This window comes from Narcine bancroftii, chromosome 1 (assembly GCF_036971445.1).
Source record: "Narcine bancroftii isolate sNarBan1 chromosome 1, sNarBan1.hap1, whole genome shotgun sequence".
Classification (NCBI taxonomy): Eukaryota; Metazoa; Chordata; class Chondrichthyes; order Torpediniformes; family Narcinidae; genus Narcine; species Narcine bancroftii.
The window spans coordinates 52,231,908-52,252,195 of NC_091469.1; positions in this window are offsets into that span (position 1 = coordinate 52,231,908).

The following is a 20,288-nucleotide window of genomic DNA, read 5'->3' on the forward strand; positions in this document are numbered from 1 at the left end:
TGAATTGCACCATTTACACATTCAATGATTCCATCTATGTTCCAATGATCTGTTGAATTCCAGCATGAACACATTCAATGACCCATCTATGTTCCAATGATCGATTGAATTCCACCATGAACACATTCAATGACTCCATCTATGTTCCAATGTTATGTTGTATTCCACTATGAACACATTCAAGGAGACCATCCATGTTCCAATGATGTGTTGATTTGCACCATGAACACATTCAATGACTCCATCTATGTTCCAATGATCTGTTGAATTCCTACATGAACACATTCAATGATCCCCTCTATGATCCATTGATCTGTTAAATTCCACCATGAACACATTCAATTAGTCCATCTATGTTCCAATGATCTGTTGAATTCCACCATGAACACATTCAATGACTCCATCTATGTTCCTATGATCTGTTGAATTCCACCATAAACACATTCAATGACTCCATCTATGTTCCTATAATCTGTTGAATTCCACCATAAACACATTCAATGACTCCATCTATGTTCCAATGATCTGTTGAATTCCACCATGAACCCATACAATGAATCCATCAATGTTCCAATGATCTTTTGAATTCCACCATGAACACATTCAATGATTCCATCTATGTTCCAATGATCTGTTGAATTCCAGCATGAACACATTCAATGACCCATCTATGTTCCAATGATCGATTGAATTCCACCATGAACACATTCAATGACTCCATCTATGTTCCAATGTTATGTTGTATTCCACTATGAACACATTCAAGGACACTATCCATGTTCCAATAATGTGTTGATTTGCACCATGAACACATTCAATGACTCCATCTATGTTCCAATGATCTGTTGAATTCCAACATGAACACATTCAATGATCCCCTCTATGATCCATTTATCTGTTAAATTCCACCATGAACACATTCAATGAGTCCATCTATATTCCAATGATCTGTTGAATTCCACCATGAACACATTCAATGAAACCATCTATGTTCCAATGACCTGTTGAATTCCACCATGAACCCATACAATGACTCCATCTATGTTCCAATGGTCTGTTGAATTCCACCATAAACACATTCAATGACTCCATCTATGTTCCATTGTTATGTTGTATTCCACTATGAACACATTCAAGGACTCCATCCATGTTCCAATGATCTGTTGAATTCCACCTTGAACACATTCAATGACTCCATCTATGTTCCAATGATCTGTTGAATTCCACCATGAACACATTCAATGACTCCATCAATGTTCCAATGATCTGTTGAATTGCACCATTTACACATTCAATGATTTCATCTATGTTCCAATGATCTGTTGAATTCCAGCATGAACACATTCAATGACCCATCTATGTTCCAATGATCGGTTGAATTGCACCATGAACACATTCAATGACTCCATCTATGTTCCAATGATCTGTTGAATTCCAACATGAACACATTCAATGATCCCGTCTGTGATCCATTGATCTCTTAAATTCCACCATGAACACATTCAATGAGTCCATCTATGTTCCAATGATCTGTTGAATTCCACCATGAACACATTCAATGAATCCATCTATGTTCCAATGATCTGTTGAATTCCAGCATGAACACATTCAATGACCTTATCAATGTTCCAATGATCTGTTGAATTCCACCATGAACACATTCAATGATTCCATCTGTGTTCCAATGATCTGTTGAATTCCACCATGAAAACATACAATGACTCCATCAATGTTCCAATGATCTGTTGAAATCCACCATGAACACATTCAATGACTCCATCTATGTTCCTATGATCTGTTGAATACCACCATAAACAAATTCAGTGACTCCATCTATGTTCCAATAATCTGTTGAATTCCACCATGAACACATTCAACGACTCCATCTATGTTCAAATGATCTGTTGATTTCCACCATGAACACATTCAATGACTCCATCTATGTTCCAATGATCTGTTAAATTCCAACATAAACACATTCAATGACTCCATCTATGTTGCTATGATCTGTTGAATTCCACCATAAACACATTCAATGACTCCATCTATGTTCCAATGATGTGTTGAATTCCACCATGAACCCATACAATGAATCCATCAATGTTCCAATGATCTGTTGAATTCCACCATGAACACCTTCAATGATTCCATCTATGTTCCAATGATCTGTTGAATTCCACCATGAACACATTCAATGACTCCATCTATGTTCCGATGATGTTTTGAATTCATCTATGAACACATTCAATGACTCCATCTATGTTCAAATCATCGGTTGACTTCCACCATGAACACATTCAATGACTCCATCTATGTTCCTATCATCTGTTGAATTCCACCATGAACACATACAATGAATCCATCAATGTTCCAATGATCGGTTGAAATCCACCATGAACACATTCAATGACTCCATCTATGTTCCTATGATCTGTTGAATTCCACCATGAACACATTCAATGACTCTATTTATGTTCCAATGATCTGTTGAATTCCACCATGAACACATTCAAAGACTCCATCTATGTTCCAATTGTCTGTTGAATTCCACTATAAACACATTCAATGACTCCATCTATGTTCCAATGTTATTTTGAATTCCACTATGAACACAATCAAGCACTCCATCCATGTTCCAATGATCTGTTGAATTCCACCATGAACACATTCAATGACACCATCTATGTTCCAATGATCTGTTGTATTCCACCATGAACACATTCAATGGTCCCGTCTATGTTCCAATGATCCGTTGAATTCCACCATGAACACATTCAATGACTCCATCTATGTTCCAATGATCTGTTGAATTCCACTATGAACACATTCAATGTTTCCATCTATGTTCCAATGATCTGTTGAATTCAACCAGGAAAACATACAATAAATCCATCAATGTTCCAATGATCTGTTGAATTGCACCATTTACACATTCAATGATTCCATCTATGTTCCAATGATCTGTTGAATTCCAGCATGAACACATTCAATGACCCATCTATGTTCCAATGATCGGTTGAATTCCACCATGAACACATTCAATGACTCCATCTATGTTCCAATGTTATTTTGAATTCCACTATGAACACAATCAAGCACTCCATCCATGTTCCAATGATCTGTTGAATTCCACCATGAACACATTCAATGACACCATCTATGTTCCAATGATCTGTTGTATTCCACCATGAACACATTCAATGATCCCGTCTATGTTCCAATGATCCGTTGAATTCCACCATGAACACATTCAATGACTCCATCTATGTTCCAATGATCTGTTGAATTTCACCATGAACACATTCAATGTTTCCATCTATGTTCCAATAATCTGTTGAATTCCACCATGAAAACATACAATAAATCCATCAATGTTCCAATGATCTGTTGAATTGCACCATTTACACATTCAATGATTCCATCTATGTTCCAATGATCTGTTGAATTCCAGCATGAACGCATTCAATGACCCATCTATGTTCCAATGATCGGTTGAATTCCACCATGAACACATTCAATGACTCCATCTATGTTCCAATGTTATGTTGAATTCCACTATGAACACATTCAAGGACACCATCCTTGTTCCAATGATGTGTTGAATTCCACCATGAACACATTCAATGACTACATCTATGTTCCGATGATCTGTTGAATTCATCTATGAACACATTCAATGACTCCATCTATGTTCAAATCATCGGTTGACTTCCACCATGAACACATTCAATGACTCCATCTATGTTCCAATCATCTGTTGAATTCCACCCTGAAAACATACAATGAATCCATCAATGTTCCAATGATCGGTTGAATTCCACAATGAACACATACAATGACTCCATCTATGTTCTAATGATATGTTGAATTCCACCAGGAACATATTCAATGACTCCACTATGTTCCAATGATCTGTTGAATTCCACCATGAACACATTCAATGACTCCATCTATGTTACAATGATCTGTTGAATTCCACCATGAACACATTCAATGACTCCATCTATGTTCCAATGATCCATTGAATTCCACCATGAACACATTCAATGACTCCATCTATGTTCCAATGATCTGATGAATTCCACCATGAACACATTCAATGATTCCATCTATCTTCCAATGAACTGTTGAATTCCACCATGAAAACATACAATAAATCCATCAATGTTCCAATGATCTGTTGAATTGCACCATTTACACATTCAATGATTCAATCTATGTTCCAATGATCTGTTGAATTCCAGCATGAACACATTCAATGACCCATGTATGTTCCAATGATCGATTGAATTCCACCATGAACACATTCAATGACTCCATCTATGTTCCAATGTTATGTTGTATTCCACTATGAACACATTCAAGGAGACCATTCATGTTCCAATGATGTGTTGATTTGCTCCATGAACACATTCAATGACTCCATCTATGTTCCAATGATCTGTTGAATTCCAACATGAACACATTCAATGATCCCCTCTATGATCCATTGATCTGTTAAATTCCACCATGAACACATTCAATGAGTCCATCTATGTTCCAATGATCTGTTGAATTCCACCATGAACACATTCAATGACTCCATCTATGTTCCTATGATCTGTTGAATTCCACCATAAACACATTCAATGACTCCATCTATGTTCCAATAATCTGTTGAATTCCACCATAAACACATTCAATTACTCCATCTATGTTCCAATGATCTGTTAAATTCCACCATGAACACATTCAATGACTCCATCTATGTTCCAATGATCTGTTGAATTCCACTATTAACACATTCAAGGACACCATCCATGTTCCAATGATGTGCTGATTTGCACCTTGAACACATTCAATGACTCCATCTATGTTCCAATGATCTGTTGAATTCCAGCATGAACACATTCAATGACCCATCTATGTTCCAAAGATCGATTGAATTCCACCATGAACACATTCAATGACTCCATCTATGTTCCAATGTTATGTTGTATTCCACTATTAACACATTCAAGGACACCATCCATGTTCCAATGATGTGTTGATTTGCACCATGAACACATTCAATGATTCCATCCATGTTCCAATGATCTGTTGAATTCCACCATGAACACATTCAATGAGTCCATCTATGTTCCAATTATCTGTTGAATTCCACCATGAACACATTCAATGAATCTATCTATGTTCCAATGATCTGTTGAATTCCACCATGAAGACATTGAAACACTCCATCTATGTTCCAATGATCGGTTGAATTCCACCATGAACACGTTCAATGACTCCATCTATGTTCCTATGATCTGTTGAATTCCAGCATAAACACATTCAATGACTCCATCTATGTTCCAATAATCTGTTGAATTCCACCATGTACACATTCAACGACCCCATCTATGTTCAAATTATCTGTTGAATTCCACCATGAACCCATACAATGACACCATCTATGTTCCAATGGTCTGTTGAATTCCACCATAAACACATTCAATGACTCCATCTATGTTCCAATGTTATGTTGAATTCCACTATGAACACATTCAAGGACTCCATCCATGTTCCAATGATCTGTTGAATTCCACCATGAACACATTCAATGACTCCATCTATGTTCCAATGATCTGTTGAATTCCACCATGAACACATTCAATGATTCCATCTATGTTCCAATGATCTGTTGAATTCCACCATGAAAACATACAATGACTCCATCAATGTTCCAATCATCTGTTGAATTGCACCATTTACACATTCAATGATTCCATCTATGTTCCAATGATCTGTTGAATTCCAGCATGAACACATTCAATGACCCATCTATGTTCCAATGATCGGTTGAATTGCACCATGAACACATTCAATGACTCCATCTATGTTCCAATGATCTGTTGAATTCCAACATGAACACATTCAATGATCCCGTCTGTGATCCATTGATCTCTTAAATTCCACAATGAGCACATTCAATGAGTCCATCTATGTTCCAATGATCTGTTGAATTCCACCATGAACACATTCAATGAATCCATCTATGTTCCAATGATCTGTTGAATTCCAGCATGAACACATTCAATGACCTTATCTATGTTCCAATGATCTGTTGAATTCCACCATGAACACATTGAAAGACTCCATCTATGTCCCAATGATCTATTGAAATCCACCATGAACACATTCAATGACTCCATCTATGTTCCTATGATCTGTTGAATACCACCATAAACAAATTCAGTGACTCCATCTATGTTCCAATAATCTGTTGAATTCCACCATGAACACATTCAACGACTCCATCTATGTTCAAATGATCTGTTGATTTCCACCATGAACACATTCAATGACTCCATCTATGTTCCAATGATCTGTTAAATTCCACCATAAACACATTCAATGACTCCATCTATGTCACTATGATCTGTTGAATTCCAACATAAACACATTCAATGACTCCATCTATGTTCCAATGATCTGTTGAATTCCACCATGAACCCATACAATGAATCCATCAATGTTCCAATGATCTGTTGAATTCCACCATGAACACATTGAATGATTCCATCTATGTTCCAATGATCTGTTGAATTCCACCATGAACACATTCAATGACTCCATCTATGTTCCGATGATGTGTTGAATTCATCTATGAACACATTCAATGACTCCATCTATGTTCAAATCATCGGTTGACTTCCACCATGAACACATTCAATGACTCCATCTATGTTCCTATCATCTGTTGAATTCGACCATGAACACATACAATGAATCCATCAATGTTCCAATGTTCGGTTGAAATCCACCATGAACACATTCAATGACTCCATCTATGTTCCAATGATCTGTTAAATTCCACCATAAACACATTCAATGACTCCATCTATGTTGCTATGATCTGTTGAATTCCACCATAAACACATTCAATGACTCCATCTATGTTCCAATGATCTGTTGAATTCCACCATGAACCCATACAATGAATCAATCAATGTTCCAATGATCTGTTGAATTCCACCATGAACACATTCAATGATTCCATCTATGTTCCAATGATCTGTTGAATTCCACCATGAACACATTCAATGACTCCATCTATGTTCCGATGATGTGTTGAATTCATCTATGAACACATTCAATGACTCCATCTATGTTCAAATCATCGGTTGATTCCACCATGAACACATTCAATGACTCCATCTATGTTCCGATCATCTGTTGAATTCCACCATGAACACATACAATGAATCCATCAATGTTCCAATCATCGGTTGAAATCCACCATGAACACATTCAATGACTCCATCTATGTTCCTATGATCTGTTGAATTCCACGATGAACACATTCAATGACTCTATTTATGTTCCAATGATCTGTTGAATTCCACCATGGACACATTCAAAGACTCCATCTATGTTCCAATGGTCTGTTGAATTCCACCATAAACACATTCAATGACTCCATCTATGTTCCAATGTTATGTTGAATTCCACTATGAACACAATCAAGAACTCCATCCATGTTCCAATGATCTGTTGAATTCCACCATCAACACATTCAATGATCCCGTCTATGTTCCAATGATCCGTTGAATTCCACCATGAACACATTCAATGACTCCATCTATGTTCCAATGATCTGTTGAATTCCACCATGAACACATTCAATGTTTCCATCTATGTTCCAATTATCTGTTGAATTCCACCATGAAAACATACAATAAATCCATCAATGTTCCAATGATCTGTTGAATTGCACCATTTACACATTCAATGATTCCATCTATGTTCTAATGATCTGTTGAATTCCAGCATGAACACATTCAATGACCCATCTATGTTCCAATGATCGGTTGAGTTCCACCATGACCACATTCAATGACTCCATCTGTGTTCCAATGTTATGTTGAATCCCACTATGAACACATTCAAGGACACCATCCTTGTTCCAATGATGTGTTGAATTGCACCATGAACACATTCAATGACTCCATCTATGTTCCAATGATCTGTTGAATTCCAACATGAACACATTCAATGATCCCGTCTGTTATCCATTGATCTGTTAAATTCCACCATAACACATTCAATGAGTCCATCTATGTTCCAATGATCTGTTGAATTCCACCATGAACACATTCAATGAATCCATCTATGTTCCAATGATCTTTTGAATTCCAGCATGAACACATTCAATGACCTTATCAATGTTCCAATGATCTGTTGAATTCCACCATGAACACATTCAATGATTCCATCTGTGTTCCAATGATCTGTTGAATTCCACCATGAAAACATACAATGACTCCATCAATGTTCCAATAATCTGTTGAAATCCACCATGAACACATTCAATGACTCCATCTATGTTCCTATGATCTGTTGAATACCACCATAAACAAATTCATTGACTCCATCTATGTTCCAATAATCTGTTGAATTCCACCATGAACACATTCAACGACTCCATCTATGTTCAAATGATCTGTTGATTTCCACCATGAACACATTCAATGACTCCATCTATGTTCCAATGATCTGTTAAATACCACCATAAACACATTCAATGACTCCATCTATGTTGCTATGATCTGTTGAATTCCACCATAAACACATTCAATGACTCCATCTATGTTCCAATGATCTGTTGAATTCCAACATGAACCCATACAATGAATCAATCAATGTTCCAATGATCTGTTGAATTCCACCATGAACACATTCAATGATTCCATCTATGTTCCAATGATCTGTTGAATTCCACCATGAACACATTCAATGACTCCATCTATGTTCCGATGATGTGTTGAATTCATCTATGAACACATTCAATGACTCCATCTATGTTCAAATCATCGGTTGATTCCACCATGAACACATTCAATGACTCCATCTATGTTCCGATCATCTGTTGAATTCCACCATGAACACATACAATGAATCCATCAATGTTCCAATGATCGGTTGAAATCCACCATGAACACATTCAATGACTCCATCTATGTTCCTATGATCTGTTGAATTCCACCATGAACACATTCAATGACTCTATTTATGTTCCAATGATCTGTTGAATTCCACCATGGACACATTCAATGACTCCATCTATGTTCCAATGATCTGTTGAATTTCACCATGAACACATTCAATGTTTCCATCTATGTTCCAATAATCTGTTGAATTCCACCATGAAAACATACAATAAATCCATCAATGTTCCAATGATCTGTTGAATTGCACCATTTACACATTCAATGATTCCATCTATGTTCCAATGATCTGTTGAATTCCAGCATGAACACATTCAATGACCCATCTATGTTCCAATGATCGGTTGAATTCCACCATGAACACATTCAATGACTCCATCTATGTTCCAATGTTATGTTGAATTCCACTATGAACACATTCAAGGACACCATCCTTGTTCCAATGATGTGTTGAATTCCACCATGAACACATTCAATGACTACATCTATGTTCCGATGATCTGTTGAATTCATCTATGAACACATTCAATGACTCCATCTATGTTCAAATCATCGGTTGACTTCCACCATGAACACATTCAATGACTCCATCTATGTTCCAATCATCTGTTGAATTCCACCCTGAAAACATACAATGAATCCATCAATGTTCCAATGATCGGTTGAATTCCACAATGAACACATACAATGACTCCATCTATGTTCTAATGATATGTTGAATTCCACCAGGAACATATTCAATGACTCCACTATGTTCCAATGATCTGTTGAATTCCACCATGAACACATTCAATGACTCCATCTATGTTACAATGATCTGTTGAATTCCACCATGAACACATTCAATGACTCCATCTATGTTCCAATGATCCATTGAATTCCACCATGAACACATTCAATGACTCCATCTATGTTCCAATGATCTGTTGAATTCCACCATGAACACATTCAATGATTCCATCTATGTTCCAATGATCTGTTGAATTCCACCATGAACACATTCAATGACTCCATCTATGTTCCGATGATGTGTTGAATTCATCTATGAACACATTCAATGACTCCATCTATGTTCAAATCATCGGTTGATTCCACCATGAACACATTCAATGACTCCATCTATGTTCCGATCATCTGTTGAATTCCACCATGAACACATACAATGAATCCATCAATGTTCCAATCATCGGTTGAAATCCACCATGAACACATTCAATGACTCCATCTATGTTCCTATGATCTGTTGAATTCCACCATGAACACATTCAATGACTCTATTTATGTTCCAATGATCTGTTGAATTCCACCATGGACACATTCAAAGACTCCATCTATGTTCCAATGGTCTGTTGAATTCCACCATAAACACATTCAATGACTCCATCTATGTTCCAATGTTATGTTGAATTCCACTATGAACACAATCAAGAACTCCATCCATGTTCCAATGATCTGTTGAATTCCACCATGAACACATTCAATGACACCATCTATGTTCCAATGATCTGTTGTATTCAACCATCAACACATTCAATGATCCCGTCTATGTTCCAATGATCCGTTGAATTCCACCATGAACACATTCAATGACTCCATCTATGTTCCAATGATCTGTTGAATTCCACCATGAACACATTCAATGTTTCCATCTATGTTCCAATTATCTGTTGAATTCCACCATGAAAACATACAATAAATCCATCAATGTTCCAATGATCTGTTGAATTGCACCATTTACACATTCAATGATTCCATCTATGTTCTAATGATCTGTTGAATTCCAGCATGAACACATTCAATGACCCATCTATGTTCCAATGATCGGTTGAGTTCCACCATGACCACATTCAATGACTCCATCTGTGTTCCAATGTTATGTTGAATCCCACTATGAACACATTCAAGGACACCATCCTTGTTCCAATGATGTGTTGAATTGCACCATGAACACATTCAATGACTCCATCTATGTTCCAATGATCTGTTGAATTCCAACATGAACACATTCAATGATCCCGTCTGTTATCCATTGATCTGTTAAATTCCACCATAACACATTCAATGAGTCCATCTATGTTCCAATGATCTGTTGAATTCCACCATGAACACATTCAATGAATCCATCTATGTTCCAATGATCTTTTGAATTCCAGCATGAACACATTCAATGACCTTATCAATGTTCCAATGATCTGTTGAATTCCACCATGAACACATTCAATGATTCCATCTGTGTTCCAATGATCTGTTGAATTCCACCATGAAAACATACAATGACTCCATCAATGTTCCAATAATCTGTTGAAATCCACCATGAACACATTCAATGACTCCATCTATGTTCCTATGATCTGTTGAATACCACCATAAACAAATTCATTGACTCCATCTATGTTCCAATAATCTGTTGAATTCCACCATGAACACATTCAACGACTCCATCTATGTTCAAATGATCTGTTGATTTCCACCATGAACACATTCAATGACTCCATCTATGTTCCAATGATCTGTTAAATACCACCATAAACACATTCAATGACTCCATCTATGTTGCTATGATCTGTTGAATTCCACCATAAACACATTCAATGACTCCATCTATGTTCCAATGATCTGTTGAATTCCAACATGAACCCATACAATGAATCAATCAATGTTCCAATGATCTGTTGAATTCCACCATGAACACATTCAATGATTCCATCTATGTTCCAATGATCTGTTGAATTCCACCATGAACACATTCAATGACTCCATCTATGTTCCGATGATGTGTTGAATTCATCTATGAACACATTCAATGACTCCATCTATGTTCAAATCATCGGTTGATTCCACCATGAACACATTCAATGACTCCATCTATGTTCCGATCATCTGTTGAATTCCACCATGAACACATACAATGAATCCATCAATGTTCCAATGATCGGTTGAAATCCACCATGAACACATTCAATGACTCCATCTATGTTCCTATGATCTGTTGAATTCCACCATGAACACATTCAATGACTCTATTTATGTTCCAATGATCTGTTGAATTCCACCATGGACACATTCAATGACTCCATCTATGTTCCAATGATCTGTTGAATTTCACCATGAACACATTCAATGTTTCCATCTATGTTCCAATAATCTGTTGAATTCCACCATGAAAACATACAATAAATCCATCAATGTTCCAATGATCTGTTGAATTGCACCATTTACACATTCAATGATTCCATCTATGTTCCAATGATCTGTTGAATTCCAGCATGAACACATTCAATGACCCATCTATGTTCCAATGATCGGTTGAATTCCACCATGAACACATTCAATGACTCCATCTATGTTCCAATGTTATGTTGAATTCCACTATGAACACATTCAAGGACACCATCCTTGTTCCAATGATGTGTTGAATTCCACCATGAACACATTCAATGACTACATCTATGTTCCGATGATCTGTTGAATTCATCTATGAACACATTCAATGACTCCATCTATGTTCAAATCATCGGTTGACTTCCACCATGAACACATTCAATGACTCCATCTATGTTCCAATCATCTGTTGAATTCCACCCTGAAAACATACAATGAATCCATCAATGTTCCAATGATCGGTTGAATTCCACAATGAACACATACAATGACTCCATCTATGTTCTAATGATATGTTGAATTCCACCAGGAACATATTCAATGACTCCACTATGTTCCAATGATCTGTTGAATTCCACCATGAACACATTCAATGACTCCATCTATGTTACAATGATCTGTTGAATTCCACCATGAACACATTCAATGACTCCATCTATGTTCCAATGATCCATTGAATTCCACCATGAACACATTCAATGACTCCATCTATGTTCCAATGATCTGATGAATTCCACCATGAACACATTCAATGATTCCATCTATCTTCCAATGAACTGTTGAATTCCACCATGAAAACATACAATAAATCCATCAATGTTCCAATGATCTGTTGAATTGCACCATTTACACATTCAATGATTCCATCTATGTTCCAATGATCTGTTGAATTCCAGCATGAACACATTCAATGACCCATGTATGTTCCAATGATCGATTGAATTCCACCATGAACACATTCAATGACTCCATCTATGTTCCAATGTTATGTTGTATTCCACTATGAACACATTCAAGGAGACCATTCATGTTCCAATGATGTGTTGATTTGCTCCATGAACACATTCAATGACTCCATCTATGTTCCAATGATCTGTTGAATTCCAACATGAACACATTCAATGATCCCCTCTATGATCCATTGATCTGTTAAATTCCACCATGAACACATTCAATGAGTCCATCTATGTTCCAATGATCTGTTGAATTCCACCATGAACACATTCAATGACTCCATCTATGTTCCTATGATCTGTTGAATTCCACCATAAACACATTCAATGACTCCATCTATGTTCCAATAATCTGTTGAATTCCACCATAAACACATTCAATTACTCCATCTATGTTCCAATGATCTGTTAAATTCCACCATGAACACATTCAATGACTCCATCTATGTTCCAATGATCTGTTGAATTCCACTATTAACACATTCAAGGACACCATCCATGTTCCAATGATGTGCTGATTTGCACCATGAACACATTCAATGACTCCATCTATGTTCCAATGATCTGTTGAATTCCAGCATGAACACATTCAATGACCCATCTATGTTCCAAAGATCGATTGAATTCCACCATGAACACATTCAATGACTCCATCTATGTTCCAATGTTATGTTGTATTCCACTATTAACACATTCAAGGACACCATCCATGTTCCAATGATGTGTTGATTTGCACCATGAACACATTCAATGATTCCATCCATGTTCCAATGATCTGTTGAATTCCACCATGAACACATTCAATGACTCCATCTATGTTCCAATGATCTGTTGAATTCCACCATGAACACATTCAATGAATCTATCTATGTTCCAATGATCTGTTGAATTCCACCATGAAGACATTGAAACACTCCATCTATGTTCCAATGATCGGTTGAATTCCACCATGAACACGTTCAATGACTCCATCTATGTTCCTATGATCTGTTGAATTCCAGCATAAACACATTCAATGACTCCATCTATGTTCCAATAATCTGTTGAATTCCACCATGTACACATTCAACGACCCCATCTATGTTCAAATTATCTGTTGAATTCCACCATGAACCCATACAATGACACCATCTATGTTCCAATGGTCTGTTGAATTCCACCATAAACACATTCAATGACTCCATCTATGTTCCAATGTTATGTTGAATTCCACTATGAACACATTCAAGGACTCCATCCATGTTCCAATGATCTGTTGAATTCCACCATGAACACATTCAATGACTCCATCTATGTTCCAATGATCTGTTGAATTCCACCATGAACACATTCAATGATTCCATCTATGTTCCAATGATCTGTTGAATTCCACCATGAAAACATACAATGACTCCATCAATGTTCCAATCATCTGTTGAATTGCACCATTTACACATTCAATGATTCCATCTATGTTCCAATGATCTGTTGAATTCCAGCATGAACACATTCAATGACCCATCTATGTTCCAATGATCGGTTGAATTGCACCATGAACACATTCAATGACTCCATCTATGTTCCAATGATCTGTTGAATTCCAACATGAACACATTCAATGATCCCGTCTGTGATCCATTGATCTCTTAAATTCCACCATGAGCACATTCAATGAGTCCATCTATGTTCCAATGATCTGTTGAATTCCACCATGAACACATTCAATGAATCCATCTATGTTCCAATGATCTGTTGAATTCCAGCATGAACACATTCAATGACCTTATCTATGTTCCAATGATCTGTTGAATTCCACCATGAACACATTGAAAGACTCCATCTATGTTCCAATGATCTATTGAAATCCACCATGAACACATTCAATGACTCCATCTATGTTCCTATGATCTGTTGAATACCACCATAAACAAATTCAGTGACTCCATCTATGTTCCAATAATCTGTTGAATTCCACCATGAACACATTCAACGACTCCATCTATGTTCAAATGATCTGTTGATTTCCACCATGAACACATTCAATGACTCCATCTATGTTCCAATGATCTGTTAAATTCCACCATAAACACATTCAATGACTCCATCTATGTCACTATGATCTGTTGAATTCCAACATAAACACATTCAATGACTCCATCTATGTTCCAATGATCTGTTGAATTCCACCATGAACCCATACAATGAATCCATCAATGTTCCAATGATCTGTTGAATTCCACCATGAACACATTGAATGATTCCATCTATGTTCCAATGATCTGTTGAATTCCACCATGAACACATTCAATGACTCCATCTATGTTCCGATGATGTGTTGAATTCATCTATGAACACATTCAATGACTCCATCTATGTTCAAATCATCGGTTGACTTCCACCATGAACACATTCAATGACTCCATCTATGTTCCTATCATCTGTTGAATTCGACCATGAACACATACAATGAATCCATCAATGTTCCAATGTTCGGTTGAAATCCACCATGAACATATTCAATGACTCCATCTATGTTCCTATGATCTGTTGAATACCACCATAAACAAATTCAGTGACTCCATCTATGTTCCAATAATCTGTTGAATTCCACCATGAACACATTCAACGACTCCATCTATGTTCAAATGATCTGTTGATTTCCACCATGAACACATTCAATGACTCCATCTATGTTCCAATGATCTGTTAAATTCCACCATAAACACATTCAATGACTCCATCTATGTTGCTATGATCTGTTGAATTCCACCATAAACACATTCAATGACTCCATCTATGTTCCAATGATCTGTTGAATTCCACCATGAACCCATACAATGAATCAATCAATGTTCCAATGATCTGTTGAATTCCACCATGAACACATTCAATGATTCCATCTATGTTCCAATGATCTGTTGAATTCCACCATGAACACATTCAATGACTCCATCTATGTTCCGATGATGTGTTGAATTCATCTATGAACACATTCAATGACTCCATCTATGTTCAAATCATCGGTTGATTCCACCATGAACACATTCAATGACTCCATCTATGTTCCGATCATCTGTTGAATTCCACCATGAACACATACAATGAATCCATCAATGTTCCAATCATCGGTTGAAATCCACCATGAACACATTCAATGACTCCATCTATGTTCCTATGATCTGTTGAATTCCACCATGAACACATTCAATGACTCTATTTATGTTCCAATGATCTGTTGAATTCCACCATGGACACATTCAAAGACTCCATCTATGTTCCAATGGTCTGTTGAATTCCACCATAAACACATTCAATGACTCCATCTATGTTCCAATGTTATGTTGAATTCCACTATGAACACAATCAAGAACTCCATCCATGTTCCAATGATCTGTTGAATTCCACCATGAACACATTCAATGACACCATCTATGTTCCAATGATCTGTTGTATTCAACCATCAACACATTCAATGATCCCGTCTATGTTCCAATGATCCGTTGAATTCCACCATGAACACATTCAATGACTCCATCTATGTTCCAATGATCTGTTGAATTCCACCATGAACACATTCAATGTTTCCATCTATGTTCCAATTATCTGTTGAATTCCACCATGAAAACATACAATAAATCCATCAATGTTCCAATGATCTGTTGAATTGCACCATTTACACATTCAATGATTCCATCTATGTTCTAATGATCTGTTGAATTCCAGCATGAACACATTCAATGACCCATCTATGTTCCAATGATCGGTTGAGTTCCACCATGACCACATTCAATGACTCCATCTGTGTTCCAATGGTATGTTGAATCCCACTATGAACACATTCAAGGACACCATCCTTGTTCCAATGATGTGTTGAATTGCACCATGAACACATTCAATGACTCCATCTATGTTCCAATGATCTGTTGAATTCCAACATGAACACATTCAATGATCCCGTCTGTTATCCATTGATCTGTTAAATTCCACCATAACACATTCAATGAGTCCATCTATGTTCCAATGATCTGTTGAATTCCACCATGAACACATTCAATGAATCCATCTATGTTCCAATGATCTTTTGAATTCCAGCATGAACACATTCAATGACCTTATCAATGTTCCAATGATCTGTTGAATTCCACCATGAACACATTCAATGATTCCATCTGTGTTCCAATGATCTGTTGAATTCCACCATGAAAACATACAATGACTCCATCAATGTTCCAATAATCTGTTGAAATCCACCATGAACACATTCAATGACTCCATCTATGTTCCTATGATCTGTTGAATACCACCATAAACAAATTCATTGACTCCATCTATGTTCCAATAATCTGTTCAATTCCACCATGAACACATTCAACGACTCCATCTATGTTCAAATGATCTGTTGATTTCCACCATGAACACATTCAATGACTCCATCTATGTTCCAATGATCTGTTAAATACCACCATAAACACATTCAATGACTCCATCTATGTTGCTATGATCTGTTGAATTCCACCATAAACACATTCAATGACTCCATCTATGTTCCAATGATCTGTTGAATTCCAACATGAACCCATACAATGAATCAATCAATGTTCCAATGATCTGTTGAATTCCACCATGAACACATTCAATGATTCCATCTATGTTCCAATGATCTGTTGAATTCCACCATGAACACATTCAATGACTCCATCTATGTTCCGATGATGTGTTGAATTCATCTATGAACACATTCAATGACTCCATCTATGTTCAAATCATCGGTTGATTCCACCATGAACACATTCAATGACTCCATCTATGTTCCGATCATCTGTTGAATTCCACCATGAACACATACAATGAATCCATCAATGTTCCAATGATCGGTTGAAATCCACCATGAACACATTCAATGACTCCATCTATGTTCCTATGATCTGTTGAATTCCACCATGAACACATTCAATGACTCTATTTATGTTCCAATGATCTGTTGAATTCCACCATGGACACATTCAAAGACTCCATCTATGTTCCAATGGTCTGTTGAATTCCACCATAAACACATTCAATGACTCCATCTATGTTCCAATGTTATGTTGAATTCCACTATGAACACAATCAAGAACTCCATCCATGTTCCAATGATCTGTTGAATTCCACCATGAGCACATTCAATGACACCATCTATGTTCCAATGATCTGTTGTATTCCACCATCAACACATTCAATGATCCCGTCTATGTTCCAATGATCCGTTGAATTCCACCATGAACACATTCAATGACTCCATCTATGTTCCAATGATCTGTTGAATTCCACCATGAACACATTCAATGTTTCCATCTATGTTCCAATTATCTGTTGAATTCCACCATGAAAACATACAATAAATCCATCAATGTTCCAATGATCTGTTGAATTGCACCATTTACACATTCAATGATTCCATCTATGTTCTAATGATCTGTTGAATTCCAGCATGAACACATTCAATGACCCATCTATGTTCCAATGATCGGTTGAGTTCCACCATGACCACATTCAATGACTCCATCTGTGTTCCAATGTTATGTTGAATTCCACTATGAACACATTCAAGGACACCATGCTTGTTCCAATGATGTGTTGAATTGCACCATGAACACATTCAATGACTCCATCTATGTTCCAATGATCTGTTGAATTCCAACATGAACACATTCAATGATCCCGTCTATGATCCATTCATCTGTTAAATTCCACCATAACACATTCAATGAGTCCATCTATGTTCCAATGATCTGTTGAAATCCACCATGAACACATTCAATGACTCCATCTATGTTCCTATCATCTGTTGAATTCCACCATAAACACATTCAATGACTCCATCTATGTTCCAATAATCTGTTGAATTCCACCATGAACACATTCAACGACTCCATCTATGTTCAAATGATCTGTTGAATTCCACCATGAACACATTCAATGAATCCATCTATGATCCAATGATCTGTTGAATTCCACCATAAACACATTCAATGACTCCATCTATGTTCCAATGTTATGTTGAATTCCACTATGAACATATTCAAGGACTCCATCCATGTTCCAATGATCTGTTCAATTCCACCATGAACACATTCAATGACTACATCTATGTTCCACTGTTATGTTGAATTCCACTATGAACACATTCAAAGACTCCATCCATGTTCCAATGATCTGTTTAATTCCACCATGAACACATTCAATGACTCCATCTATGTTCCAATGATCTGTTGAATTCCACCATGAACACATTCAATGATCCCGTCTATGATCCAATGATCTGTTGAATTCCACCATGAAAACATTCAATGAGACCATTTATGTTCCATTGATCTGTTGAAATCCACCATGAACACATACAATGATTCCATCTATGTTCCAATGATCTGTTGAATTCCAGTTTGAACACATTCAATGACTCCATCTATGTTCCTATGATCTGTTGAATTCCACCATAAACACATTCAAAGACTCCATCTATATTCCAATGATCTGTTGAATTCCACCATGAACACATTCAATGACCCATCTATGTTCCAATGACCTGTTGAATTCCACCATGAACACATACAATGAATCGATCTATGTTCCAATGTTCGGTTGATTTCCACCATGAACACATTCAATGACTCCATCTCTGTTCCAATGTTATGTTGAATTCCACTATGAACACATTCAAGGACACCATCCATGTTCCAATGATGCGTTGAATTGCACCATGAACACATTCAATGACTCCATCTATGTTCCAATGATCTGTTGAATTCCACCATGAACACATTCAATGATCCCGTCAATGATCCAATGATCTGTTAAATTCCACCATGAACACATTCAATGAGTCCATCTATGTTCCAATGATCTGTTGAATTCCACCATGAACACATTCAATGATTCCATCTATGTTCCAATGATCTGTTGAATTCCAACATGAAAACATACAATGACTCCATCAATGTTCCAATGATCTGTTGAATTGCACCATTTACACATTCAATGATTCCATCTATGTTCCAATGATCTGTTGAATTCCAGCATGAACACATTCAATGACCCATCTATGTTACAATGATCTGTTGAATTGCACCATGAACACATTCAATGACTCCATCTATGTTCCAAAGATCTGTTGAATTCCAACATGAACACATTCAATGATCCCGTCTGTTATCCATTGATCTCTTAAATTCCACCATGAACACAT